Here is a 27,388-nt window from a genome sequence, read left to right on the forward strand (position 1 = left end):
CAGCCCAAATAGGTTTACCCCTTCTTTGCCAGTTATTTTGCTCCCACTGCTGTAACCACCCCCATAAGGCATTTGCTACCATCCATGAGTCAGTGTAAAGATAGAGCATTGGCCACCTCTCCCGTTCAGCGACATCTAAGGCCAGTTGGACAGCCTTTACCTCTGCAAATTGGCTCGATTCGCCTTTCCCTTCAGTGGCCTCTGCAACTTGTCGTGTGGGGCTCCACACAGCAGATTTCCATCTGCGATGCTTTCCCACAATACGACACGATCCATCTGTGAACAGGGCATATTTCTTTTCATTCTCTGGTAGTTCATTGTATGGTGGGGCTTCTTTAGCACGTGATACTTCTTCTGCTGGTGGTGTTCCAAACTTTTTACCTTCAGGCCAGTCCATGATGACTTCTAGGATTCCTGGACGGCTGAGGTTCCCCATCCGTGCTCGTTGTGTAATCAGTGCAATCCACTTACTCCACGTGGCATCAGTAGCATGATGGGTGGAGGGAACCTTTCCTTTAAACATCCAGTTCAGCACTGGCAGTCGAGGTGCCAGAAGGAGCTGTGTTTCAGTACCGACTACTTCAGAAGCAGCCCGAACCCCTTCATAAGCAGCTAAGATCTCCTTCTCAGTTGGAGTGTAGCGCTCTTCAGACCCTCTGTATGCCCGACTCCAGAATCCCAGGGGTCGGCCTCTGGTCTCTCCTGAGGCTCTTTGCCACAAACTCCAAGTGGGACCGTTCTCTCCAGCAGCAGTATAGAGGATGTTCTTTATACCCTGTCCCGTTCGTACTGGTCCTAGGGCCACGGCACGGGCTATCTCCTGTTTAATCTGTTCAAAAGCCTGCTGCTGCTCAGGGCCCCATGTAAACTCATTTCTCATTCGCGTCACATAATAAAGGGGGCTTACAATGAGGCTGTAGTTTGGAACATGCATTCTCCAAAAGCCCACTGCACCCAGAAAAGATTGTGTCTCTCTTTTGCTAGTGGGTGGAGACATAGCAGTGATTTTGTCGATCACATCTGTCGGGATGTGACGACGGCCATCTTGCCACTTTATACCTAGGAACTGAATCTCCTGGGCAGGTCCTTTCACTTTGCTTCGCTTAATAGCAAAACCAGCACTCAGAAGAATTTGGATCATTCGCTCTCCTTTTGTAAAGACTTCTTCTGCTGTATCGCCCCACACAATGATGTCATCAATGTACTGCAGGTGCTCAGGAGCACTGCCCTGTTCCAATACAGTTTGAATCAACCCATGGCAGATGGTCGGGCTGTGTTTCCACCCCTGGGGCAAACGGTTCCAGGTATACTGAATGCCCCTCCATGTGAAAGCAAACTGTGGCTTACATTCTTTGGCCAAAGGGATGGAAAAGAAGGCATTAGCAATGTCAATGGTGGCATACCATTTGGCCGCTTTTGACTCCAGTTCATACTGGAGTTCTAACATGTCCGGCACAGCAGCACTCAGTGGGGGTGTGACTTCATTCAGGCCACGGTAGTCCACCGTCAGCCTCCATTCTCCACTGGCTTTACGCACTGGCCATATGGGGCTGTTAAAAGGCGAGTGAGTTTTGCTGATCACTCCCTGGCTCTCTAGTTGACGAATTAACTTATGAATGGGGAGCAAAGAATCCCTGTTGGTGCGGTACTGACGCCTGTGCACCACTTTTGTAGCAATTGGTACCTGTTGCTCTTTTACTCGCAGCAGCCCCACAACAGATGGATCTTCTGACAGGCCAGGCAAAACAGACAGCTGCTTAATGTTGTCTGTGTCCACAGCAGCTATTCCAAAGGCCCATCGATACCCCTTAGGATCCTTGAAATGCCCCCTTCTGAGATAATCAATACCTAGTATACATGGAGCCCCTGGGCCTGTCACAATAGGATGTTTTTGCCAGTCCTTACCAGTGAGGCTTATCTCGGCCTCCAACACAGTCAATTCTTGAGAGCCCCCGGTCACTCCAGAAATATGGATTGATTCTGTTCCTTCATGACTCGAGGGCATCAGAGTGCACTGTGCACCAGTGTCCACCAGGGCCTTATATTTCAGTGGTTCTGATGTGCCAGGCCATCGAATCCACACAGTCCAATATACTCTATTATCCCTTTCCCCCCCCTGACTGAGGGCAGGGCCCCTCTATTCATTACCTGTGGTAACTGGAGCAACTGCACTGGTGATAGATCTGCCTTGTAATTCTTTCACCCGGGCTCGTAGTACAGGAGTAGGTTGACCGTGCCACTTCCCCATGTCTTCTCCATGGTCACGTAGGTAATACCATAAGGTAATTCGCGGTGTATTATTCCTTACTTGAGCCGGAGAGCGTCTGCCTCTAACAGCTGAGATTTTTGATCGTGCACGTAAGAAGGAAGGTTCATCGTCTTTAGTTAGGTGGGCTCGCCAAAATTTCATCATCTCCTTCACCTCCTTCGCTAGACTTATTTGATTATCCTGATCTTCATCCAGCGTCTCTGATACTGTTACAGGTTTGTCACGGTTAATCAGTTGAGACACTTGCTCCGTCATTCTTGATATTGCAGCAACGGCAGAATGAATTGGGGACAGCAATTGTTCGTAGTTTTGGAGCGTAACAATTAGTTCATAAATTAAGGGTGTTCTCTGTTGTTCTTGGTATCTGTCACACGCTGACGTTAGTGTAGCGGCATATTTGTCCGGCGCTGTTGTCACGATTTTCTGCCATATCTCAGGCGTTGTCCTCACTCTTTCAGGGTCGCGGTTTTGTTGTGGGTGGTTAGGAACAAAGTCAGGGTCATACAGCATTTCCACCACGCCTATTTCCCTCAAATACTGGATACCCTTTTCAACTGTATCCCATTTTTTCATTGCAATCTTCAAGCTATTTTTGAAGGGATACTTTTCCTTCACAGCTGTTAACACTCATTCCCAGAGGGAGGCAGCCTCATCCGAACACCGACTAATTCCTCTATCAATAGCTGGATCTCTGGCAATGGCACCTAGTTGGCGAGCTTCATTACCATCCAGAGACAAGCTATGGGCCCCACTGTCCCAACAGCGAACCAACCAGGAAACAATACTTTCATTCAGGCGCCGTGTGAACTCCTTTCTTGAACCTTGGATTTCAGTCATCTTTAGAGGCCGGCGAGTAGTAATAGAGACTTCCTCTTCATCACTCTCTTCTGCATGTCTCTTAGTTTTCGCTTTTGCCTTTCGCGATGGTGGTGGTTCTGAGGAGGGCCCCTCGCCTGGATCTTCCTCCTCCTCCTCCTCTTCTCTTTTTCGTTCAAGACGCGAAGACACTCGTTTCCATTTCTTGCCCTCCACAGGAGCAACCGGTATTGTTACTGGTGTCTCCTTTGATTGATTAGATTTGACTTGGGGATTTTCCCCTTTGGCTTGAACCTCAGCTCGGAAACTCTCTCTCTCCCGAATGGTATTATATAGGGCACGGTAAGCACAAGCCAAACCCCAAATAAGTTGTACCTCCTTAGATTTATGTAAGCCGCATAGTCCCTGATTCAAATACTGGCTTAGTTTCTCAGGATCCCACAGGTGTTCAAGAGTAAAATCCCATGACACTGCGGGTCCCCATGCTTCTAAGACCTTTCCTAAACCTCTCCATATCCCCTGCCAGTCATCATTCTCTAGTTTTGGAGAAGACTCCTTCCCCTTATTACAAATGAATTGGAATACATTCAGGAGAATTGATGACACGCACACCAACATGACTATTAATTCAGGATTCAAAAAACGTTTGACAAACCGAGAAGAAAACCCGGAGACTGGTCTGAACATCGTGTTGTTTGTAAAATTAGCTATTCCATTTGGGATGTAGTTGTTTGTGAAATTAGCCATTCCTTCTGGGATGTAGTTGTTTGAGAAATTAGCCATTCCTTCTGGGATGTAGATGTCAAAGTTCAAATCATACCACATTGCAAATAGGTAAAACATAGGTGTCTCCATCAGTGCCCTTAGGTAGTTATATATGAATGCAATTCCACAACACGTAAGTACGAGATGGATTATTGGCCAGTAGGTTGTGACTAGCACCATTGCTTTAAATCCTTTACCCAGCACCCCCACGATAACGAGTGGGTTCATCGCTGGTGCTTGCTAAAAAAGGGTTAATGAACTGAAGCTAACAAGAGGAGGGGAAAAAAAAAGAAAAAAGGCACTACCCAGACTAAGTAGTGCTCAAAGTTTACAAATATCCCAGAACACTGGCAGTACGCCTAATCTTTCAAGGTCAGGTTTTCCAGCACAGAAACCTGAACTACTGATAATGCTCCCTAACGAAGCTCTCTAAGAGCAGAGAGAAAAAGAGATTCGTTCAAAAAGTTAAAAAGCAGTCGTGCCCCACGTTGGGCGCCAAAAATCTGTCACGGATTTGACCAGATCAATCTATGTCCGTGACAGGGGCGACAGGCCTCTGCCCTCCCCCCCCCCCCCACCCCAGTCCCACAAAAATGGGAAGGAAGGAAGGGAGGAAAAAAAGCAGCGGCAACAATCTATGGAGGAAAACTTATTTTACTATAATATTGGAATACAAGATAATAGATACAATTTAATTGCAATTGAGATTAATAAATCAGACAAGATGAGAGAGAGAGAGTTCCCGGGACCGATTCAAACCTGAAAAGCTTGGAACGGCTAGGAAAGCACCCTCCAGCACCCACTGCAAGGCAGCAAGAGAGCGCCCCCCCCCACCCGGAAGGGACAGATCCCGTGACTTCTGTAATGTACAGGGATAGGTACTTGGAATTGGGGCAGTGACACTTTAATGCCCCGTACACTACATGATGTTTTGATGTGGAATACTGAAACCCAAAAACAAAAATAAAAACAAAAAACATAGAACCATGACAACACCTGAATGCTATTCTGGAGAATAAGGTCTGGTACTTTCATGGTGCACATTTCTCAAGTGATTTTCAACACAAAATTTACAATAATCAGTGACAAATTACAGTTATATGTCACAATTTGCAGTCACAGATCCCATGCTCATTATATTCTCATCGTATTCTACTCAGTCAACTGCATTCCCTGGCATCCAATGTTGAGAACTTCGATAGTTTTAAACAAAGTTAATAGGATCTATAGTTTTCAAACACAACTATTTCTACATACTGATAAGCATCCTGAATAACGAAGCTGTACTGTCCATGAACTATAAACCTTAATTTACCTGCATGTACTCAAAGATATCAGAATGAAGGCTGTGTAATTAATCTTAATTCTGGTATTTCTTTTCCTCAGTGCTTGACATTATAACCTTAATAATCAGCAACTTATGCAGTTAAACAGATGATCCAAGTCATCTGGCTCAGACAAGCTGTTTTATTCCAGTCACATACAGCACTTCAATAACGCAAATCACTTCAGTAAGTCACGTCAGTCCAACGGTACAACATAAATTAAATTATGTGCAGTGCAACACTCAGTGTGAAGTACTTCATGTTCCAGTTACAATTTTCTCCATAGTTGTAGAAATAAAACCATACACTAATATTTAATGAAAGCAGTTATTTTGGTTCAAAATGAAATTTGTCACAAGTGTCATACAGACTAATACTCTTCTAATGTACATATGTATGTATGCTTCTGCATTTACACAAATACGACTGTACAGAATCTTTCCTTTTTTATCTAGCCAGATGATGTGTATCACCTCATCTTCAAACACAGAATGGAAACACAGAGAACAAACACAGTATGGAAAGTAAGACATGTGACTTAAAGAAGGCTCAAGATAAACCATTCCATCTCCTGAAGCTATGAACAAAGTTACTCTAAGCCTTATACCAAAATACTGCAGCTCCTAACTATACCTGAAGCACCTTATGCACAGACTCAACCCATTTTTTAAAAGATGCTTGACACATATAAATGAATATAAAAATAAAAAGAACCCAAAGTAAAACAATAAATCATGGAAATGAAATTATTTTAATATAAAGCTAGAAAACAGACAGTATGATGTCACACACGGTCAGTTTCCCCTACCAGAAATGGTAAGGGGGTACGGAGATAGACAAGACATCACAAGTCTGTACTTAAGGCCAGAAGAAAGAACAACACTAAAGGAGTATCTTCAATTTATTAGTGCTTATTCTTCTTCCAGGTAGGAAACCAAGCAGCAGTACTCTACACCTAATGATGTATAGCTTGGCTAGAACACATGGCAAGTAGCTGGCACAACTGAGTTAAAGGAAATGATGCAAAGTCATGGATGGGAGCTGCAGAGTTAACAAGGAGATGGAAGAAAGATGTGAAGATCTGCATGAGAAATGAAAAGGCTCAGAGTTCAAGAACCCTGTATAGCTGTAAGGACTGCAAGGAAACATGACATGCCACACAAGGAAGCAGTCTTGCAGTGGTGATGAAAGCAGCTTTTCTTACCCACAGAAGTTCTTTTTTTGTTAGTGTTTCCAATATGGTTCACCCATATGCATGCCACTACGATGTGAATTATCGAGTGGTTGTCAGTAATCCAGGTACTTTTTTAATTGGAAAGCACTTCCAACTTTCCTCAACGAGTGCCTTCATTTTTCCACACCAAAGCTGTTCCAAAGCACATCCTACGGTTGGGTAATGGTGCCGTACCTGCGTGTTACAGCTCACTCCTACCAACTCCCATGAAGTAATCCAGAAGGCATTCAAACATCACTGTTAAAATAGGCAAAAATATTTAGTAGGTGAGGAGGATTAATGATCTTCTCTCCAAGATGAAAAAGTATGCAGTGTGAATGCATACGTGTAAGTAATCTGGTTCTATGTGTGCTAAATTCACCCTCGCCTCATTCAGCACAACAAAGACTTGCACTTTGACTTTAAATTCACTTGAGAAGACATTGAACTCCTTGCCCGGTTTTCTACCTTCCTACTACGCAGCTTGACAATCAGTCCTTTTATTTCTTCCAATGGAAAACAGAACTCTAATATATTGGGTTAGGTTCACCAGAGGACACAGAATGACTCCATAATCTAGAACGATTATACTGCTTTCATGAATATAATCTAATTATAGCATAAGAGTATTTGCCATTTTGGTTCATCAGTAAAAATTATTACAATTCTGTATATATAAGACACTTGAGGTTGTACAGTAATTTTTTAAACTGCAGTTTATTCCTTTATTCTTTGACTATTTTATTGGTATATATTTCATAGGACCCTTAGTTTCTTATAAGCTACAACAAATCAGAAGAAAATGAGACTTTAATGATTAAAAGCATGCAGAATTGGATACAAAATTTAATACTTAAGTTTAAAAAAAGCATTTCATATGCCCACAATTTCATCCTGCCTAGTTGCGTGCTACTATTACATGCATCTCAGTGATGTGACCATAAACTGAAAAGGTTAACAGCAGCACCACAGAGCTTTTTCAATCAATCCTTTTACTTGCACTGTACCCCTACCACAAAAATGATTAAAGTGAAGTAGTTGTGATGAGTAATGGAAACGATGTTGTTCACATGTTGTGAATTACATGAGAGAAACAACTTATGCAAGATTCATTTACTTCATTCAAAATGTCCTCTCAGACCACAAACAGCTGATGAAATAACATAGAAAAAATACTATTCTTTAATCTTTGCACAGAAAGTAAGCTTATTTACAGCCTGCATTTCATTTTCATAACAAAGCTTCTTGTAATACATGTGTTACTTGTTTAGTTGTCCTTGTAAAATATGTAAAATCCCAACTCATCCCAGAAAAGACAGAGTACTTCTACTCAACACAATGACAGGTTCAAAAAGCATCAAAAGCTGTACCACCACACTAATGGCCACGTTGACTACACTGCTCCCCTCTTTGATAGGTTAAATTAACCCAGGCAAACCGCCAAACTCACATACCTAAACTGCATTTCCTACTGAAGATTACCTCAAAGTCTCACAGGCCTCTCTTCAGGTAAGCAGATATAAGAAGGAATATTTACTTGTCTGAATGGTGCCACATAGGAGAGAATCCAGGAGTGCGTACGCAACTCCTTCTAAAATCTGTACAGGAGGGAATAAAGAAGAACAGCGTAAATAATAGGCAAATTTTTCCTGACTGATCCTATCTATAGAATTAGATGCTGATCGTACCCTCCAGAAGCCAGCACACGTGTGGCCAACACATGTGTGTTCTGCCTCGCCTCACAAGGGCAGAAGGGCAGACGGCCCTCAGCAGTACCTCCTCCCTTCCTCCACCTGCCAGACCCTCACTCATTTTGGAAATCCAGCACACTAAAGGACAAGACAGAAGAAATCAGGTTGGATATTAGGAAAAATTTATTCTCAGAAAGACAGGTGAGGCAGTGAAGTCACTGCCCTGAAGGTGTTCAAGAAACGTGTAGATGTGGCACTGAGGGACACGGTTCAGAGGGCATGCTGCAGTTAGGCCAATGGCTGCACTTGGTCATCTTAACTGTTCTTCCAACCTTAATGATTCTGTGATTCTATGAAATGTAGCAATCTCTGCATTGCTACCCTGTGCCTTGCTGTACAGCTCTGCCCTATGCTGTGACAGAGATCTCCCATTAAATAGCAGCTTTGTTTCACTGAAAGAACTAGTGCTTCCCAAGTCCAACAAGGAAATGCAAGACAGAGGCATGCATAAAAATTGTGCTACCTTCCAATACTTCCCCTCATCCCACACTGTTTATCCGAGTTTCTTTCATATTCATGCCTCTTTTGCCTTCCTCCACTTTTAGTAATAAGCAAACCTCAGATCAGTAAACCAAAATATGGAGAAGAGATAACGAGCTCCAGAATTTCCATTCCCAGCAAGCCAAAATTCCTGGTCTCGCCCTTCCTGTAGCAAATGAGATTCTTGCTGGAGGATGTCCTGCTTCAAAATCAGGTGGCTTTGTTGAGGTTTCATCTCAACTCTCTTCCAAATAGAATCAAATTTCAAGACAGGCTACACTGAACAACAAACTGCCAACTTCCCTGATTTATGTTCAGTAATCCTCCTCCCTGCTTTTCTCGTGGCTTGGTTTTTACATATAGCCAAGAGGAAAAATCCTGCTCATCATCAACAACAGGGAAGCAAGAAGGATGTATGCCTACCACAGGTATGTGTTATTTTGCAAGCTTCTGTAAAGAGCACCCTATCTATTACTACCAACAACACTCTCCCTTTCACCTTAAAGAAATAAAAGAAAGAAAACAGCAAACAACAACATACTGAACAGGGGCAGTACAGCATGCACATCAGAGAAAGGACATCTCAGGTCTTCAGGTGCCCTATCACCACAAACTCTTTGAAACATCCCTGAAAAAACTGTCCTCAGGGCAGGCAGCCATCGGTGCAAACAGATCTGCTTAGAAGTCCCCTGTCTGGGGGAGAATTTAGAAAAGGGATGCACTGTCCTCATGTGCATAGAGATGATCATATAATAAAACGATATCGTATCATTTGAAAAAGTGAACCAAATCACCAGCAAGAGCGCTATATAACAAATAAAACAGAAAGACCATTCCCACACAGGAAAAGGGAAAAGCATGGTAATTTTCTCATTACATAATGACTTTGATAAGCAAAGAATTCCAAAAGCACGGAAAGTTGAGAGTAGCCATGCTGTGCTTGTTCATACCGGCCGGATCCAAACCCACTGAAGTCTCCAGGGGTTTTTCATCGGCTCTAGCAGATGTTGGATCGAGCTGTCTCAGCTCCCCATTAGAAGCTGATGTGGACACAGTTAAATCCTCTCTCTTCTAGCAGAGTCGTCAAACACTTAAATTCCGCTGGGACCATTGTGTGGTGGAGACTTCAGTTTCACAATGGGTCTGTCAGGACCAGGTTGTTCCATCACTAATAGCACATAACAACCGAGAGCACAACCTCACCCAAAGGTCATCGACCGACAGAAAGCTGCGCCTGACTAAAGGGTCCGGCACTGATAGGAAGGGTGATGTGAGCCGGTTAGCAGGGAAAAAAAAGCCCGGGGAGGAAGGAAGTAGGCATATCCAGTTTCACAGAACGTTTGTTGTTGTCCCTCAACAGCTGTTTTGTGTGAAAACGAAAGGCTGTACTCTACAGTGACTTAGTGCAGCTCCTTCTCACCATCAGGTCACTTTTTAAGAGGCTACACATTTATGCATCCATTCTGCACAGTAAGAGACAGAGCTCACACCACCCGTTGTATAGCAGTACTAACTAATAGGATTGCATCGATCGTAGCAAAGTCTCCTGAAAATTACCTCTTTGCCACAGAAATATCTTATAAAGAACAAGCCGCTGCTCTGTTTTTTCCCCTCAAATGTTTGTCTATTCAGAAGCTGGTGTGGGAAAGCAGGAACCAGAGAATCGAGTAAATTGCCTCAACAGACAAGTAGTACCGATACGTAAAAGGAAAACAAATCCTCTTATGCAAAGATGCAGCCTATCGATTATGCAGACACGTCTTTTTGACAATCCAGCGCTGTAGCCACGAGCCCAGCACGCTGCCTGGGCTGGCAGATGGCTCCGCTCGGATGTACGAGCCCTGAGCTCTGCGGCCGGTGCGGGGCGCGGACATTGCGGCTCTCCCCGAGATGAGCCGAGCCGAGCCGAGTCGCCCCGCTGCCGGCAGCGCTCGCAGCGCAGGTGCTGCTCCGCCGCCGCCGCCGCCGCCGCCGCCCTCCCCGCACCGCGGCTCTCCTCTGCCCGCTCCGTGCGCCCACCGCAGCCCGCGCCCTCCCCTCCCGCCCGCGGTTAACAATTAACGCGTCAGGCTCTGCGCTGCGCGGGCGCCCGTTTGTTGTTGCGTTAGAAAGTCAAACGCAACTTCGGCAGATGAACTTCGGGAGCGAAGCGCGCCACCGCCAACCCCCGCGCAGGAGCAGCGCACCGCGCCGGCCCCGACCCCGCCCGCCGCCCCCGCCGCCCGACGGGCGCTGCCGGACGGGCATCGGGGGCCGCCCGAGGCGGCGCGGATAAGCGCTGCCGGGCGGCGACTCACCGGGCGCGGAGCCTCCCGCCGCTCCCCTCCGCCAGCCGCCGTCTGCCTGCGGACGTGACCCGGATTCCCCCCCGCCCGCGCCGCCTCCCGCGGGGCCGCGCACCACCGCGCTGCGCCCCTCGGCCCCACCCGCCGCCGCCGCTCACCTCCGGCCGCGGCCACCGCCGCGCCTCGCCCGCCGCCCGCCGCCGGCCCCGGCGCCGTGCGGAGCGCGTTACGCAACGCGTCCCCTCCGCGCCGCGGAGAGGGTCGCCGGGAGGCGGACGCGGGGCGGGGGGAAGCGCGGCCCGGCAGATAGCGGCCCCGGCCCCGCCGCCTCTTGCAGCGCCGGGCCGGGGCTGCCCCGGGCGGGGCGGGGTCCGGGTCACCGCCCCGCCGGACGCGCTGCCGGGCTCGGCGGCTCGCGGGCTGCGGGGGTCTCGGTGCCGAAGGGGGGGAATCCCGCGCCCTGAGCTCGGCCGGGAGCCGTCCTCACGGCGCGGCACGGGGGGAGGAAGATCGCCGCGATCGGAGGCTGAAGCCCACCGCTGTCGGCGGCTTTCCCGCGGGCACCGACGCTGTGCCTCAACCGTGCCGCGGACCGTTGGACCGCAGCCGGCCCTCGCCCGCAGGCCTCGACCAGGGGAGCAGCGTGAGCAGATTGCTGCAGGATCCCCGAGTCCCCCGGCACTTGTTCTGGGGAGCCGTCCCTGGGCGATCAGCGAGCAGCGGGCCCTGACCTGCACGGCTGGAGCTTAGAGGCACACCGCTGAGGGCTCTCCTCGCTGGTCCTAGGGCACGTGCTGGATGGGTTTCAGTCACGCTGGGATGGATGGCAGCGCATCCCCATCGCCGCTCTAATGCTCTAACGCACAAGGCGGGAAGGGAAAGAGGATCACCTCGAGCCTCACAGACAGCTGTTGGCAAGGAAGATGGCGTCTGGAGGCAGAGGCGTGAAGGCAGTAGCTACCTGAAAGTACGATCGGATTGTTTTTCCTCCAGGAATTACAGGAACCATCCTTGCAGTTATAAGTCATTTAATGCAAATCATTTAATCCAAACAGAATTTTTACAGGCTCATGAGGCTCACTCATTTTGCCAAGAGTGAGTCATGTACAAATAAAATGAAACCAACAAAGAAAAGAACTCTCATACCATGTGTATGTGGGTGATCCTTTGAAAAACTGGTAATTATTTTTTTAACTCTGCTGCAGCCAGGAGGACAGGTCTGTGAGGGAAGGGCGAGAGGACGCAGAGCTGTGGCCCCTCGGCACCTGGCTTCCCATCGCCTGGAGCGGCACATGGGGCCATGCTGTCCAGCAGCAACCATGGCCTCAGAAGCCTCCAGATGCCCCAATCTCAAACCGAACTGTGCACTGCCGTACTGCGCAATCAAAAGACTTCTAAAAAATGGAAATAATGTTAAGTGATTAATACTTAGTGGAAGAATGCAGTAGGCAGTTAATCCCTCACTTGAGGGTTAGTTAAGGACATGAGTTAAACTTCATTCTTCCCTCAGCATGTCATAAATATCTGCTGCTAAACACAGGGCACCCAACAAGCCAGCAGGGTAGTGATGCAAGGCTCTGAAATGACTAAAATGTGGGGACATGGGGTCATATGATGCTGAGAGTATCAGCTTCAAGTGTGTCATCAAACCTGGCACACGGAACCACCCCCGCACCGCCATCCACCAGCAGAAACGCGGGTACATGCGGACACCTGATAGCTCAGTGCCGTAGGTCCTTGTGCCACTACCCACCAAAGATGAGACACCATCAGGAAGGGACACATCGCAGTGTCCCAAAGTGCCATCCAGCCACCAACTTCACATTCAGCATGAGGAATGTGCCCACCACTGAGGCGGTGGAGTCAGTGTCCCTGGAGGTGTTCAAGAAACATGTAGATATGGCACTTAGGGATATGGTTCGGTGGGCATGGTGGTGATGGGTTGGCAGTTGAACTAGAGGATCTCAGTGGTCTTTTCCAACCACAGTGATTCTGCGAGTCTATGATACTGAACACTGCTGCTGTACCCAACCCCATTTGCTCCACTGTCCCTTCCTGATGTTCCAGCACCTGACTACAAGTACCCTTTAGGAACCTCAGCTTGCCCTCTCGCTAGCAGGCTGTCTTTTTGGATGGGCAAGCTGCACCAGCCATGCATTCATGTAGACTGAACATCCACACAGATGCTTTTCTTAGGCAGAGAACATTTGATGGGCATTTAACATAGCTGCAGCACACATCAAGGGCCTGCAGCAAGCACTACAGAGGGAGGAGGCAGAACCATGCAGCTCATGTGGCCAAGAAAGCAGTGACATTATCCTCCTCCCTTGGAACTGATTTGAGGTCATCTGCAGGCACTCCCACCGCATCAGCTGCCCATGGATCGTGGTTTGTTCACAAACACAAGAGTCATGAATTTCCTCCAATTTAAAAGCGAGCTAAAGCCAACCTCTTTACATGACCAGCAGCCAGAGAGCAACTAACATAATCCAGCTCCGAGGTGAACTAAAAGAGAATCCATAAATCTCTCAAGGCATTAGGCTCAGTATTTTTTTTCATTTTAATTTTAACAAAAAGAGAGAACACGTTGGTTGATTTCAGATTTTGTTGTTGTTGTTGTTCTCAATTGATTTTTCCTCATTAGTACTTTCTGCCTGGCTTCAGCCAACAACATACCAACACACTGGGGTGGGTGGGCAGAGGAGAACAACAGTCCAGCTGATCTTCCCAATGGTAATGGATGTCTTGCACCTACCATCAACTTACAGATTTCCTCCTTGCTGGTTATTTTCCTCGTTTTTCCCTATGGGTATTTGAATTCACACTGCCCGCTATACAAATGAGTTTGTCTTTCTCAGAAATATTACAAACTTCATGTGTCTTGTTTTGATGTTTTTTGGGAGAGGAGCCACTCATTTGTTTATACACAGCAGGCAGGCAGATAGCACAGACCAATAAAGCATGAGGAAGCAGCTGAATCACATGGCTGCCTAGCACGCATCGTCCGGTGGGCAGAGGAGCCCCAGACCCCTTGCTCAGGGAGGGTCTTACAAACGTGAAGTTTTTCCTACTGTTTGCAATTTCCCAAGCTCCTTATTTCCCCAAGCCTCTGAAATAGCATGTGTCACAGTGCACAAGAACATGGGGATTGAGGACAAGTAGAGTTACAGTAAAACAGCCCAAGGGTCAGTAATTTAAGATTGCTGTGGAGGCTCATGATTAAATGAGACCCACACCTTCTGGCAAAAAAAATAACAAAATAATAATAATCCAAAATGTTTCACTTAAAAAACCTTACAGTAAATGTGGAAATCAGAGAAGAATACACATCCTTTTTCATGCTTTAGCAGCTGTGACTCAGCACAGCAGAAAGCATTCTGTGTGCGTCCCTCTTTACACCATAAATGACCAGTGTTTTTCCATACCTCAAAACTACTAGGCAGGATGCAAATAAATACTGTAACTGCAGAGTAACTTCATTTTATTCTTAATGATAGCTGAGGCCAGTCTGTGCTAAACACCATGAAGGTCTCAAAGTTTTTTAGTGGCAATTGAAGACATTTGGCCAACAACCTATAGACTTTGTCTGGGGCAAATATCCATTTACTGTAAAAATGTGATACTAAGTCACTAATACAATATATTATTTAATATTTTCCTTCTTCTCATACAATCTAATAATCTATGTCTGTTTCAAGACTTCTGGGGAACCTAAAAATACCCTAATGTAATACCATTTATTTTTTTTTTGCACAGACATCTAATTCCATTCTATTATCAGAATCGAGGGGGAATCACAGTGGATGTGTGAGAACAGAAGAGGCATGTATGAAAATCCAGGCAAACAGGAAAGAAAAATAAATAACGAAGAGGAAAGCAAGAGAGAGAAACAAACCTAGAGGCACAATCTAACCTCCAACGCACAGTTCATATCACCGCATATTTCAACAAATATCCATTTTTGATCTTGCATGAAAAATACAGCTCGGAATTTTTTCCAAGTTATGCAGGGATGCACATGGCACCACAGGACATGAACGCTTGGTCCACAAAACCCAATGAACGAGGGCCAAAAAGAAAAAAAAGGGAACGGAAAGAAAAACAGCAAGATTAAGTTATCAACAAAAAAAAAATGAAGATCTGCATTTCTGAACTGCAATAACAAAGTCTTTGAGAAGACAGTCTGAGCCCTCCTACACTGAAGCAGGCTTCCAGACTAAATAGGGATTTGTGGATATTCTCCTTTTTATTGCAAAAGCAGTTTTAGTATAAAAGACTGTCTGGACTGTCATCAAAGGATGATGTGGAGGTTCAAGAAAGTTCAGAACGGATCAGACAATTTATGGTCGATAAGTCTATCAATGGTGAGTAAACATGATGATGCAATCCTGTGAAATCTCTGGCTCAGGAAATTCCCATAACCTCTGACTGCCAGAAGTTAGGAAATTCTACACTTATCCTATTGCTTCCAGTCTTTTGGTAAGCATCCTCTATTTTGTCACCATCAGTCCAAGGCATCTGGGCTAGATGGGCTGCTGGAATAAATAAAAATGGTGATTCATACTTCTTATCTTCTGACGAGATAATCAAGGTCATTCTTGTCATTTTCTGCTGCCGCCTGTGATGAAAATTTTTATGATCAGTGGCTCCAAATCTCATGAAAATGGCAGTAGGCCTAGTTTGGACTTCAAAAAATACACAACAGAGGCTGTAATGACATTAATGGAAAAAATAGATGGTGAGTGACAGGTTGAGTTAGTTCAGATGTGTAGCTTTCCTTTCATACTGAAGAGAACAGAGAATGAGACTGAGACAGTAGTGAGGACATGCTGTCAGGCAAAAGAAAGCTCCATTTAGGAGACCTGCAGAAATGTCTCCAGTTTGGAACAGGTGTGACACCACCACAGCTTTCCACACAGCTCTGTTTTGCTGATGGATAAGAGACATCTCTTTCAGGAAGAATCAGAGTGAGCGTGAATGCAGCTCTGTAGGAGGCAGAGTGGGAAGACAGCCTGTAGTCCTACTGAGACCAGATCCTGTGTCCCAAACCGCTGTGATTCCAGTTAAAAGATTAGGGCTTGGAAAGGCTCTGGCAGTTTTAATGATAGCTGGGTTACTCTGAGGGAACGCTAAAACCCACTGGGTGGAGATTTGATTTTGGAGGCCTGACAGAAGCAAGAGCTTAGCAATTCTCTTGCTCCTAATGGAGGGCTATACAGACCTCAAGTAGCAGGTGGGTGGGTAGGAGAATTAACTGAGGGAATGTGCAGCTCATTGTATTCTAGAACAACTTGTTAGTAATTAAGAACTACAATGGAAAACATACAGATGCCACAGATGCCATATAGTGTAAAAGTGATAGCAACTAGGAATATAGATTCTGTCCTACTAAACTCAGAACAAAACTTAGAAGCCTCTTCCTTGAAGAAAATCATGACATCTGCTCATTTCAGTAACTGAAAACATGAAGTATCACACTATCATCTTTCTGTTTTGCTGTCTTTTGCTTCAGCCATATTTTATTAAGCTTTATCTTAGCAGGCCTGAACATGGAATGAATGAGCTCACTTTATGTTTTTCATCCTGAATCCACTCTTCATTGGATATTTGGAATAACTTAGACATGTATAGTTTTCATCAAAGCATTTTCATTCCCAAGTTCTCTTCAAAGGTATGGAAGATAAATATTACCATGGTGCTAGCAGAAATGCTTACAGTGGTATAGTACTGTAATTCTATTACTTTAGAGTACATGTTGCCATTTTTTACTGCAGGCGTAGCACACAGCATAGCATGAGTATATGTATACCTGATCATTGTGGTATGCAGCATTTGTACATTTGTACATACAGTTCCAGCAGCCTTATTTCAGTAGAAAACAACTGAAGCAAGATTTGCCTCTTGATTTACAAGAGGAAAGTGTCTTCTGAGTGTGATTATGGACTTAAGGTAGTGCTAATAGTCTTGAAAAAAGCAGCAGTTCCTTCCCCTAGAGCACCTGATCTGTTCAGAAATCCCCAGGAGGTGCTTTGGAGGCCAGTTTGAAAACCCTTGCTGTAGAACCTGCCAAGGAGGAGTCCCATTTCAGTTAGACCTCTTGGTTTTTGTAGTGACCTTAAGCAATACAAGCTTGCTTACAGCATTTGCAACGTTATCAAGAGTGCATCAGTCTTTGAAGAGGGAAGTACTTCAGTAAAGGCACTTGTTTTACTTCTACAGAATAAGTACAGCAAGTCATCACACAGCAGTTTGTGTACTCATCTATTGGTAGAAACCACTGCCAGAACAGTGGCATTAAGGAGGCATGAGAAAATGACAGATGTAATCATTTGCACTCTGAATTCACTATGCAGAAAAGAGCATAAATGTAATTTGAGGACATACTTTTTATAGTTCCCTGGTTAGCCAAAGCACAAAATCCTGAACATTAAAAAGCTACATATGACCCAAATGCAAAGAGTGGTAGTGTATAACCACCTACAGACCCTACCTGGTGCGCTCAGACTCACGGCTACAGACTCCTGGAACAAATTAGAAACCGGAGCAACCATAACAGCTGGAAATCTCATTTCTCTAGGATACATTGGAATGAGCAGAACATGAACAAACAAGCAGTGGATAATTCCAACATGTAGGAACCTCCTGCTTGTTAATGTATCCAGTAGAATATCCAACCCTATTTCTTCAGAAGAAACTTTCTGTCAAATCTATACTTGTGTACCAAGGCTACAAACAAATTAGAAATGCACCTAAACAGGCTGAACAACTTGCACTTGGTTTTTTAATTATCTTTATAAAAGTGAGAACTCAGGGAGGAGTTGAGGATGATTAGAAACTGACGATGGCATGCGCTGCCTGCTTTTCCTCCCTCCCAACACATCACTTCACTTCTTCCCATTCACTAGTCTTTCAGACTACACAGCAGTGGTTACTTGTTCTTTCTGAAGACTTTAGAAAGCTGGTGCTTACACTTTTAGCACCAAGAACAGCAAACAAACTTCTTTGAAGTAATCTTACCTGCTAAAACCACTTCTCAATGGTCTAACAATCTTTTAAAAACAACGTCTTGAATTTTGCCAACAATGTCATTACAAAGCAGAACAGAGAAAGTGTTTCTCAATCCTGGCTATAGAATTCCCAGTACAATGTAAGAAGGGAGGAGATTCTCTAAAAATAAATATACATTTATTGTTCATTGCAGTGCCACATTTCATCACTCAACGCTGGAAATGCCCATTAATAAAATAGCACTCATTACAACAATTCCAGCTCAAAAATTTCTTTTTGGAACTCTAATTGATCCTCCAAATGAGCTTTATTAATCATTGATGGAAAACTGGCAAAATCCTGGTCTGTATTTTGGCGAACTTTCAAAATGTCCAATTAAGTCAAATCAGGAAAGCTCTAGAAACCAATTACAGAAGCACTTCAAAGCCAAAAAAAAAAAAAAACCCAACCAGCAAACCACCAACAAAAAAAACCTTATTGTATTCTGATACAACTGCAGCATTACAGGAATGAAAAAACAACAACCCACCACCTCACTCATAAACTGTGTATGCACCTGAGGTACCACCTCCACAGAAATGTGAGAAATAGCCACTCCTTGAACCACATCAGTCAATCATATTTGCTCTCATTTTCTTTATTAGTGTCATAGATGCCACTGAGCAGTTCACCATAAAGAACGGTGCCAGCCAGGGCCTCAGAAGTCAAGCGAACACTGGTTCACCTTCAACATTTTTCTACACATCTCCTCTCCAGTGCTGTAATATCACAGGTATATGAAGTCTTCACCTTTCCATGAGTTTCATGAGTTGTGCATACTCCACCAACATGTTTGTACATTAACACGTATGTTGACGACATGATAAAAATAATCCTGGCACGAACAACAAAAGCCGCCTTTATCTAACTTCTCAAGAATTTGATCTTTGCTTCTGCAGGATTACTGCAGGTACAGCCATAGGTTCTGGTGGGCTGCTTGAGGTGAGTGTTGCTGCCAGCCCTAATCCCACCACCCACAGTTGTGAATTAATTAGGACTTGAAGATGCCAGAGGGAAGCAAACAAAACAAAAATAGCGTTGTAATTGACTGTAAACAATAATTAAAATTCTGCATTATGTTTAGCATCTGCACATTTCTAGACTTACTGCAGTGAGCGACTCCACATCTAACCAAAACATACAGCTCAATCCCAGAAGACTGGGCAGATCTCAGATCCTAAGTACATCTCCTACGATAACTCAAAACGGAAAGTAAGTCACGCATCCTTACTGTGAAAACTAATAATTAAAAATTCAAAAACTGGCATGGCAAAGGAACCAAAGTCCTTCTACCCTGGCCAGACCAAACGAGAACAAAACATGCACCCACACAGTGAAAACTTCTGAATTTTCCATTCCAGATGTGGATGTACTGCAGTTTCACACCACAGTGGCCCCACTTTAATATTATTTATTGTTTATTGCTTATCATTTAATGAGTTAGAAAGTTTATTATTCATTTATTTATGTGCAGCTCCTTTTCATTTTTTTACTAATCTTTTTAAATTAACTTACCATTATATTAACAAAATTAAGGTTAGTTCTCACATTACTTCTGACTCCAAACTCCATTAAATTACAGTGTCAACTCTGAACTTCTTATCAATTTCACTTTTCTCTGCCATCCAGTCTTCAGCTGGCTAGGTTATAGACTGGACCTCATCAGTCTGTCTCCACATCACGTACTGCATTCCCTGCATTCATGTTGGAAGCAGTCATTTGTCATTCAGAAGTCAAACTTCTTAACAAAAATCTCCTTACCTTTGTCAGGAGGACAGGTAAACTTCCTGAAGTTTTACTTTACTGTGAGCTTGACCAAAGGTAATCAGAGGACCTCCAGTAACCTAAAGAAAAACATCTCTGAAATAACCACACGGCTTTGTATTCTGTCATTTCCCAGGAATGGTGAGACCAAACCTCTTAACGTTTATTCAGCACAGCCAACATGTGAATTCACAAAAGAAAGATAATCACTTTCGTAATTCCATTTACATAAGGCACTCAATTTTACAGCCCCCAATATCTCTTTAAAATTATAGCCAAGGCATGGCAGACAATTTTGCAGTATGCTAGCTAATATGCTGAAAGCTTTGTGTGGATCCTTTTTCTCCCTCCTGTTATTTGTTTACTAATCCGTTAATATACAAATCACAATGTGTTTGGAAGATATGATGTATTTCTAGCCCTCTTCCAGCTCAGGTTTCATAGGTTCCTCAGGTTTCATAGGTTTTTCCCTGACATGCCAACTGCTAGGTACAGAAGATTAACTGATTAGAAATTATGTAGTTAATGTTTTCAGTTGTAATGCATTTTTTTTGAAATTCAAGTTGAAGAATTGTAATGGAAGTATCAGAAAAGCTGACTGCTATGTATTCAGGGAGCCAAGACTAAATGTAAGGCCACCGTAGGATGCACCCTGATGGAAGAACACCTTTTATTATCTAATGGCTGTTATTTTCTAGACTGATTGCCAACACAGCTAAATTGCTTTGTCGACCTGGAAAGTGTAGAAAGTTTACTACAGACATCTTGTTTTTTTCATGTTATTTATTTCTGCCCTTTCTTTGTCCATTCATATTCGTGACTTCTATGCTTCAGCACTTGGTTCTCTCCATAAAAGTTTTCCTCACGTTTTCCTTTTCTTTTGACACACCATTCAGTATCAGCAGGTTTTTTTTGCTTCATCATTTTCAGCTTCCTGGAAGAGCAGCCTTCTGTGCATTTAGAATTCCTTAGGTTTCTCCAGTGCATCCTCCCTTGCACAGAAAATGAAAGAGGGAGATCTCAGGCCTTCCCCAGCATCTACACACAAAGCCCGCAGTTCCCAAGACAGGAGCTCTGCGGCCCTCTCTCCCAGCAGAAGTCTCAAGGCTTCCTGCAGCAGCGCAGCCACCTGCTGACGTTCTGCTCCTCACTCCCATTCCACCAGTCTTTTCTACAACTTTTCCATGAGCAGCCCCTCTTTTGGGGCATTACTGGGGCTGACCTCAGCTCTAGACAATTGCTGTGATGGAAGCAAACATCCCTCTTCTCCTTAGTCTCTGCAGCTTCTGAGTAATACGAACCTACCTCTGCTTTGTTTGACTCTTCTATTACTCTTCTATTGCCAGCCAACCAACTCAAATGCAACCTTATGAATACTTTCATCTTACCCGTGCACTTCAACTTTTTTTTTAACAAAATGTTTCCATTACTGTCAGAGACACTTCTTTGGATTTCAATTTTTTAACCAACCCTTTTTCTCTGAAGTTCTACATTTCAGTTTCCTCCACAAACACAAAGCAATGTTGCAGGTTCCCATTCCTTCTTTCTTTCCAGTAGGCCTCGTTTTTAAGAGATTTCCTCTTTATATCTGAGACAATTTTTTTTTTCATTTCCCCAATAACTCCTGATACATTTCCCCAGCCTTTTTTTTTTTTTTTTAAACTAACAATGTCTTATCCTTTGTCCTGCTCAAGGTTTTTGTCAACTGCTCCGTTTAAGCTCACATGAGAAGCTGTATATTTTCATCTTCATATTTGCCCCTCACTACGAGAAAGACACTGAGGCCCTGGAGCATGTCCAACGAAACTGGTGAGGGGTCTGGAGCACAAATCTTATGAGAAGTGGCTGAGGGAGCTGGGATTGTTCAGTCTGGAGAAGAGGAGGCTCAGGGGAGACCTCATTGCACTGTACAACTTCCTGAAGGGAGGTTGTGGTGAAGAGGGGTTTGGCCTCTTCTCCCAGGCAACAAACAGGACCCGAGGAAATGGCCGCAAGTTGTACCAGAGGAGGTTTAGGTCAGACATGAGGAAAAACTATTTCTCTCAGAGGGTGGTCAGGCACTGGAATGGCTGCCCAGGGAGGCGGTGGAGCCACCACCCCTATCAGTGTTCAAGAGGCGCCTTGATGAGGAGCTGCGAGAGATGGTTTAGTGCTTGTGGTAGCAGTGTAATGAGAAGACGGTTGGATTAGATGATGTTACAGGTCGTTTCCAACCTTGTGATTCTATGATTCTATGATCTTATCTGTACTGGCACAATGAAAGAGACCAAGACATTACACTTCTGCACATTCTATTCTGCTTTGAATTCCTAACCAAGTCTTGCTCTTTTTGGAAACCTTGCTTCCCCAGAACCTACTAACTTTTATTTAATGTCATCTTTCTGTTTCCTTTTGCTACTCATTCAGTCTCAGTGACCCCACACAGTCATTTCTTTCAGGCACACTTTGTTTCTAGAGAAATGAGATCTCTGCTGGGTGGAACTGCTCCCTTTCCATCGGGACCTTCCCACCTCTTCCTGCCCCACATGCCACCAGCTGAGCACACCTTCCTCCTCAAAGGCAGCAGTCAGCCAAGCACACAGGGTGGCATTCACGCCCCGAAATGGCACAACTTTCTCATGAGAGCACCACTCTCCAGGTCGTAGGGCTGAGGTGCAATCTACATTTTTTCCCAGAGGTGCTTTCATAGTATCAGAATCATTAAGGTTGGGAAAAGGTTACTAAGAACATCTAAGAACAGTCCAACTGTCAACCCATCCCCACCATGCCCACTGACCACATCCCTCAATGCCACATCTACACATTTCTTGAACACCTCCAGGGAATGGTGACTCCACCACCTGTTCCAGTGCCTTTGGAACACTCAGAAGAAATGTTTTTTAATATGCAACTTGAACCTCCCCTGGTGCAACATAAGGCCATTCCCTCTCATCCTATTTCTAGTTACCTGAGAGAAGAGGTAAGGTTTCCCCCGAGCCTCCTCTTCTCTAGACTGAACAATCCCAGTTCCCTCAGCCACTCCCCGTAAGACTTGCTCTCCAGATCCCTCACAGCTTTGTTGCCCTTCTCTGGACGCTCCAGGGCCACAGTGTCTTTCATGTAATGAAAGGATCAAAACTGAATTCAGTACTTGAAGTATGGCCTCACCACTGCCAAGCACAGAGGGACGATCATCTCCCTGCTCCTGTTGATTGCATTAATTCTGATATAAGCCAGGCTGCCAGTGGCCTTCTTGGCCACCTGGCCACATTGCTGGCTCAAAAGTCTGATAAGATTAAATGGATCTCTGGGTTGCATCCCTGTAAGCAGGACCAGCCCTGCCCTTCCTGCAGGCAGCAGCATTTTGCAGTGGTTTCACTGAGAAGCGGCCCTGCCCTGCAGGAGGAAGGCACAAGGCCAGCAGCCACCTGTTGCCCTGGGCCTCGGGTTGGGTTCATAGAGGAACTCTATGCTGTTGCACTCCCCCATCCCTCTCTGCCTTGAGGCTTGTCCCAGCACACACTGACAACTGTGTGGCACTGCTACAAAGCGCTCAGCTGCCTTGACCAAGAGGTCAATAGTGGACACTGGTTTTAAAACATTGGTCCATCTGCCTTTCCAGTCACACACACCGTGAACAGACAGAGTTAGGGGACGCACAAGGAGCCACTCACAACTTGTGTCCCCACGTGCATCTGCTGGCAGCTTGACAGCGCACAGCAACTCTGCGACCTGACCCTCGGGCTGTCAGGCAACATCCCCATAGGCGCCAGGGCAGGGACGGCGGCCCGGAGCGCTCCCGCACGGCACCGGGATGGACCCGGCAGAAGCCCCGGGCGCGTCCTCGGGCCGTCCGCTGCCCGCAGACATCCATCTGGGAGGCGGAAGGGGGACCCGAAGCCTCGGGGAGCCCGCAGAGGAGTACGCAAACCGACAGCAGGAGGATGACACCGCGGCCCCGCGCGGCTCCGCGGTCCCCCCGCCCCAGCCCTCTCCGTCTCCCGGACGCGCTCGACCGCGGCCCCCGCCCGACCCCTCCGCCCCGGGACTCCCCCGGCCCGTCCGCTGCCGCCGCGAGCGAGAGGACGCGGGCAGTCTCACCTGCCACCGGCGAGCGCCGAGCGGGAGACGCCGGGGCGGCCGCGGCGCTTCCTGCGGCGGGAGGCGGGCGCTGTCCCCGGCTGACCCCGCGGAGGCGGCGCGGGGGGAGCGGAGCGGTAGGCGGCGCGGCGGACGGGCGGGGGGCGGACGGGCGGGGGGCAGGCGGGGCCGGGCGCCCGGTGGCTGTCATGGCAGCGCGGCCCGGCGCGGTGCCCCGCGAGGAGAAGGGGCAGCGGGGGGGATCTCGGCCGGAGGAGCTCCCGAGGGGCGGCCGGCGCCGCGCCGAGCCTGGGCCCGAGGCACCGCGGAGCGAGAGCGCCTCGCGACCGGGGGGGACCGCGCGAGCGGCGGCGGAAGGGCTGCGGCTGTGAGAGATGAGCCAGTGCGGCACTGCGGGCCGCTGCCGGCTCCGCTGCACCGCGGGGCAGGGCGGTTGCGTAAGAGCGGAGCCCGGTCCTTCGGCACGGAGCTCGCCGACGCGGCGCGTGCGGCCCGGCACACTTCGCACCGCTGAGCACCGGCCGAGCCCTGCCGCGGTCGAAATACGCGCACGTCGTGTTCACGGCTTCTAACCGGCTTTGGAAATTCGGCTTCTTTCTGTTCGCGACTTCCTTAGCAGTGTGCTTGGCATTTCACAAGAAACGAAAGAAAAAGAGAGAAGGGCAAAGCGGGCTGAGCTGTCACCGTGCTGCCTGCGCTGGGAGCGCACGCGGAGTGCCCACCTGCCTGCGGCAAAGGGATGCCACCAGCATGACCGGGAGGTGCGGGATGGGCACTGAGAGCAAAGCGCGTGGTAAAACGATTACAGTGCCATTCCAGTTAGTATCTGAACCTCCCGAGCACTGCTCCCTAATAGCACCATCCTGCTCTGAAAGTGCAATCCATGTGCTTGCCGTGTTTGCAGCATCCCAGGCTCAGCTGACATGTAAAGATGTTGGCACTCAGTTACCATCCTGCAAAAACACCCATGCTGCTCAACTGTCGTAACAGTTACCTAAGTACAGCGTGCTGGAATACACTGAACTCTGGCTTCTCATATGCACCATTTAATTACTACTACACAAAAAGCATACAACATCTTCTCAATCCAGCTGAAAGTTAATATTCATTCTAAACTAGAATTAATCCAATTATGTAACTGAATGAATGACAGCAAAACTCAACAAATGTCAGTTGATCTCAGCAGGAAAGAGGACAAGCAGGCAGCCAAGAGTCTCTGTTAAGATCAAAGAACCTTAGAATCACAGCACAGTTTGGGTCAGAAGGGACCTTAAAGCCCATCCAGTTCCACCTCCTGCCATGGGCAGGGCTGCCACCCACCAGCTCAGGCTGCCCAGGGCCCCATCCAACCCAGCCTTGAGCACTTCCAGGGATGGGGCACTCACAGCTCCTCTGGGCAGCTGTGCCAGGGCCTCACCGCCCTCTGAGTGAAAAAGTGCCCACCGACATCCAATTATCTGATACTTTGGCCCCGACTCCAGGCGGCACATTGCAGAGGGCCTCCCTAACCATGCTGTTGGATCTATAGGATTTGAAAATCACCATACTCAGTAGTTGTCTGGAAAAGTTCCAATGTCTTCTAAAGCCACAAGGAAGGACTGTTCTTGCTCTAGCAAAATCCAAAATTGCACACTTTTAAATAGCTGAAGGTAATGAGCTGGATTAAATCCATTATTTTTAAAACAATTTTTCAGTTTTTCACCTAGTATAAATATGTAAGGTGTGAATGAACCGCCTGTATCTCTTAAACCATCAGTTCCCATACCCAAGGGAACAGATGACATTGCTTTCAGAGCCTCTCTGGAGATACATCTTAAAGGTTTTGGACTTTGTAGCATCTCTTGCTTCTACCCAGCAGCAAGTAAACACATCTAACCTCTGTATGGTTTCACCAGTGGGCAGTTTTGTGTTTCTGTACCAGAAGTTTATTCGGAGGGAGGAAGACAGTTGGCTGGAACTGGGAAGTACTTGGGAGTAGATGAGGCCCACTGTATTTGTAGGGAAAGGCAATAGCAGATAACCAGTTCTAAAGTACCCAAAAAAGGCTGGTGGTCATATTCCAGTTGAAGAAAGATCTGCCTACTCATTGCAAGGATCGGGGCTTGCCAAATACTCCAAGAGGAGGGAACTCCAGGTAGAGAACCTTCTGTTGTGGCAGCCAGCCCTAAAATGAGGTTAGGTGAATAGCTCTCACCTGTGCTCCCAGGGCTGACTGCATCCCCTCACCATGTGCTCAATACAGGCTGTGACTTAGCAATTCCCGTACAGTATTGAAAAACAGTGTCTGGAGCAGAGTCTGAAGCTGTGCTGCTCACGCTTCCTTAGAGACTGTTGCAATACATTCTGTAGTGCCACAATGATTTTTTTTAAAGCGTAGACATATAAATGACCAAAAGCCCATCTCTGTATTTTCGGGGGGAGGGGGTGGGATATATATATATATATACGGTATATATGTGGTTTTCTATTCATTAATATCACAGACGTTTAAGTAAGACCCGGCTCCGCGCTTCCCGGCAGCGCCCAGCAGCGGGCTGCAGCCGGCGGCGGAGCTGTCCGTGGTCACGGCCGCCAGCGGCGCCGAGGGGCGGCCCGGCCCGTGGGAGGGTCCCTTGCGGCGCTCCCTTCTCACAAATACTTCAGAGTACGCTTTGACCGCTGTAATAACGCCTCTTTTCCTTTTCCTTTTTTTAGGGTGTTTCATCAGGTTTCCTGCACAACTGCCTGTACTTCTGATAGATTTCCAGCTTTCACATCCATCTGTCAAGTTGAAAATAACATGAATTGAATATTCAGTTTGTTCTTGAAAGTGAAGACTTTCAGGGACTGAATCTTATTTAAGCAGATAAATGCGGTTGCTGCCTGGCCAATTTGTGACATTATTTCCTTTGAGATGTCCCCACTGGCTTGTACAGTACAGGCAAGGTATTTGGGTTGACTCATCTCTTACACTCCTTTACCTTGTAAAGCAGTGCTGGAATTTTAGACTTCTCACTGGAATGACTCTTTGCATATGAGTGTCAACCCTATATTTACATGCTCAGTAGTCTTTTAGTTCACCTCTTCAGGCAGTTTTGTCTGAATGGACATTAAAGACCTACGTCACTGGCAAAATAAAATTGCAGTGTTCTGCTGTTGAGCCATATGATGTCTGACAGCCCAGTTATCCACACCTTCTGATAGTGAATAGGTGGAAAAGCCAAAGCATTTAATGGTTTGGCACTGTCAGTTTTTGTTGATCAGCCTTCATATGCAAGAACTTTGGCATCTCCTTGTTCACTGAAAGCATGTTCAGTGTTTATTATCATCAAGCAGAATATTTTGTCTCTTTTCACTCATGCTTAATCTTTGCGTGCTGCACCTGGGTATAAAGCTGTGTTGATAGTAATTACTTGACAAAACACATCGCTTCAAGATTCAACAAAACAAATAATGGTAGAGACTGTCAAATGCTACAGAGATCTGTATGGCTCACAGTAGCAAGTTTTTGCTGTTCAGTCTTCCTCTCATGACTGCTATGCACTGTGAGAAGTCAGAGTAATGATAGATTATAGAGAAATGTTATGTGCCAGAAACTGAACAAGAGTAATGCC

General features: G+C 46.2%; 1 protein-coding gene across 7 annotated transcripts in view; it reads right to left on the reverse strand.

The window, feature by feature from the left end:
• Window positions 1–23,892, reverse strand: part of THRB (thyroid hormone receptor beta) — a 173,660-nt gene extending 149,768 nt beyond the window's left edge. For 3 of the 7 annotated variants that reach the window (XM_048951370.1, XM_048951367.1, XM_048951368.1), the window contains exons 1-2: window positions 23,796–23,892; window positions 19,713–19,795 (exon numbers count right to left, since the gene is read on the reverse strand). The gene's annotated coding sequence lies outside the window, so the exon portion shown is untranslated. Of the gene's footprint in view, window positions 1–7,842; window positions 7,867–10,916; window positions 10,975–11,062; window positions 11,116–19,712; window positions 19,796–23,795 lie in introns of those variants that run through there. The other 4 variants (XM_048951375.1, XM_048951371.1, XM_048951372.1 and 1 more) reach the window with 4 other exon arrangements.
• Window positions 23,893–27,388: the final 3,496 nt, after the last annotated feature.

The sequence above is a fragment of the Lagopus muta genome, chromosome 7 (assembly GCF_023343835.1).
Source record: "Lagopus muta isolate bLagMut1 chromosome 7, bLagMut1 primary, whole genome shotgun sequence".
NCBI classification, from domain to species: domain Eukaryota; kingdom Metazoa; phylum Chordata; class Aves; order Galliformes; family Phasianidae; genus Lagopus; species Lagopus muta.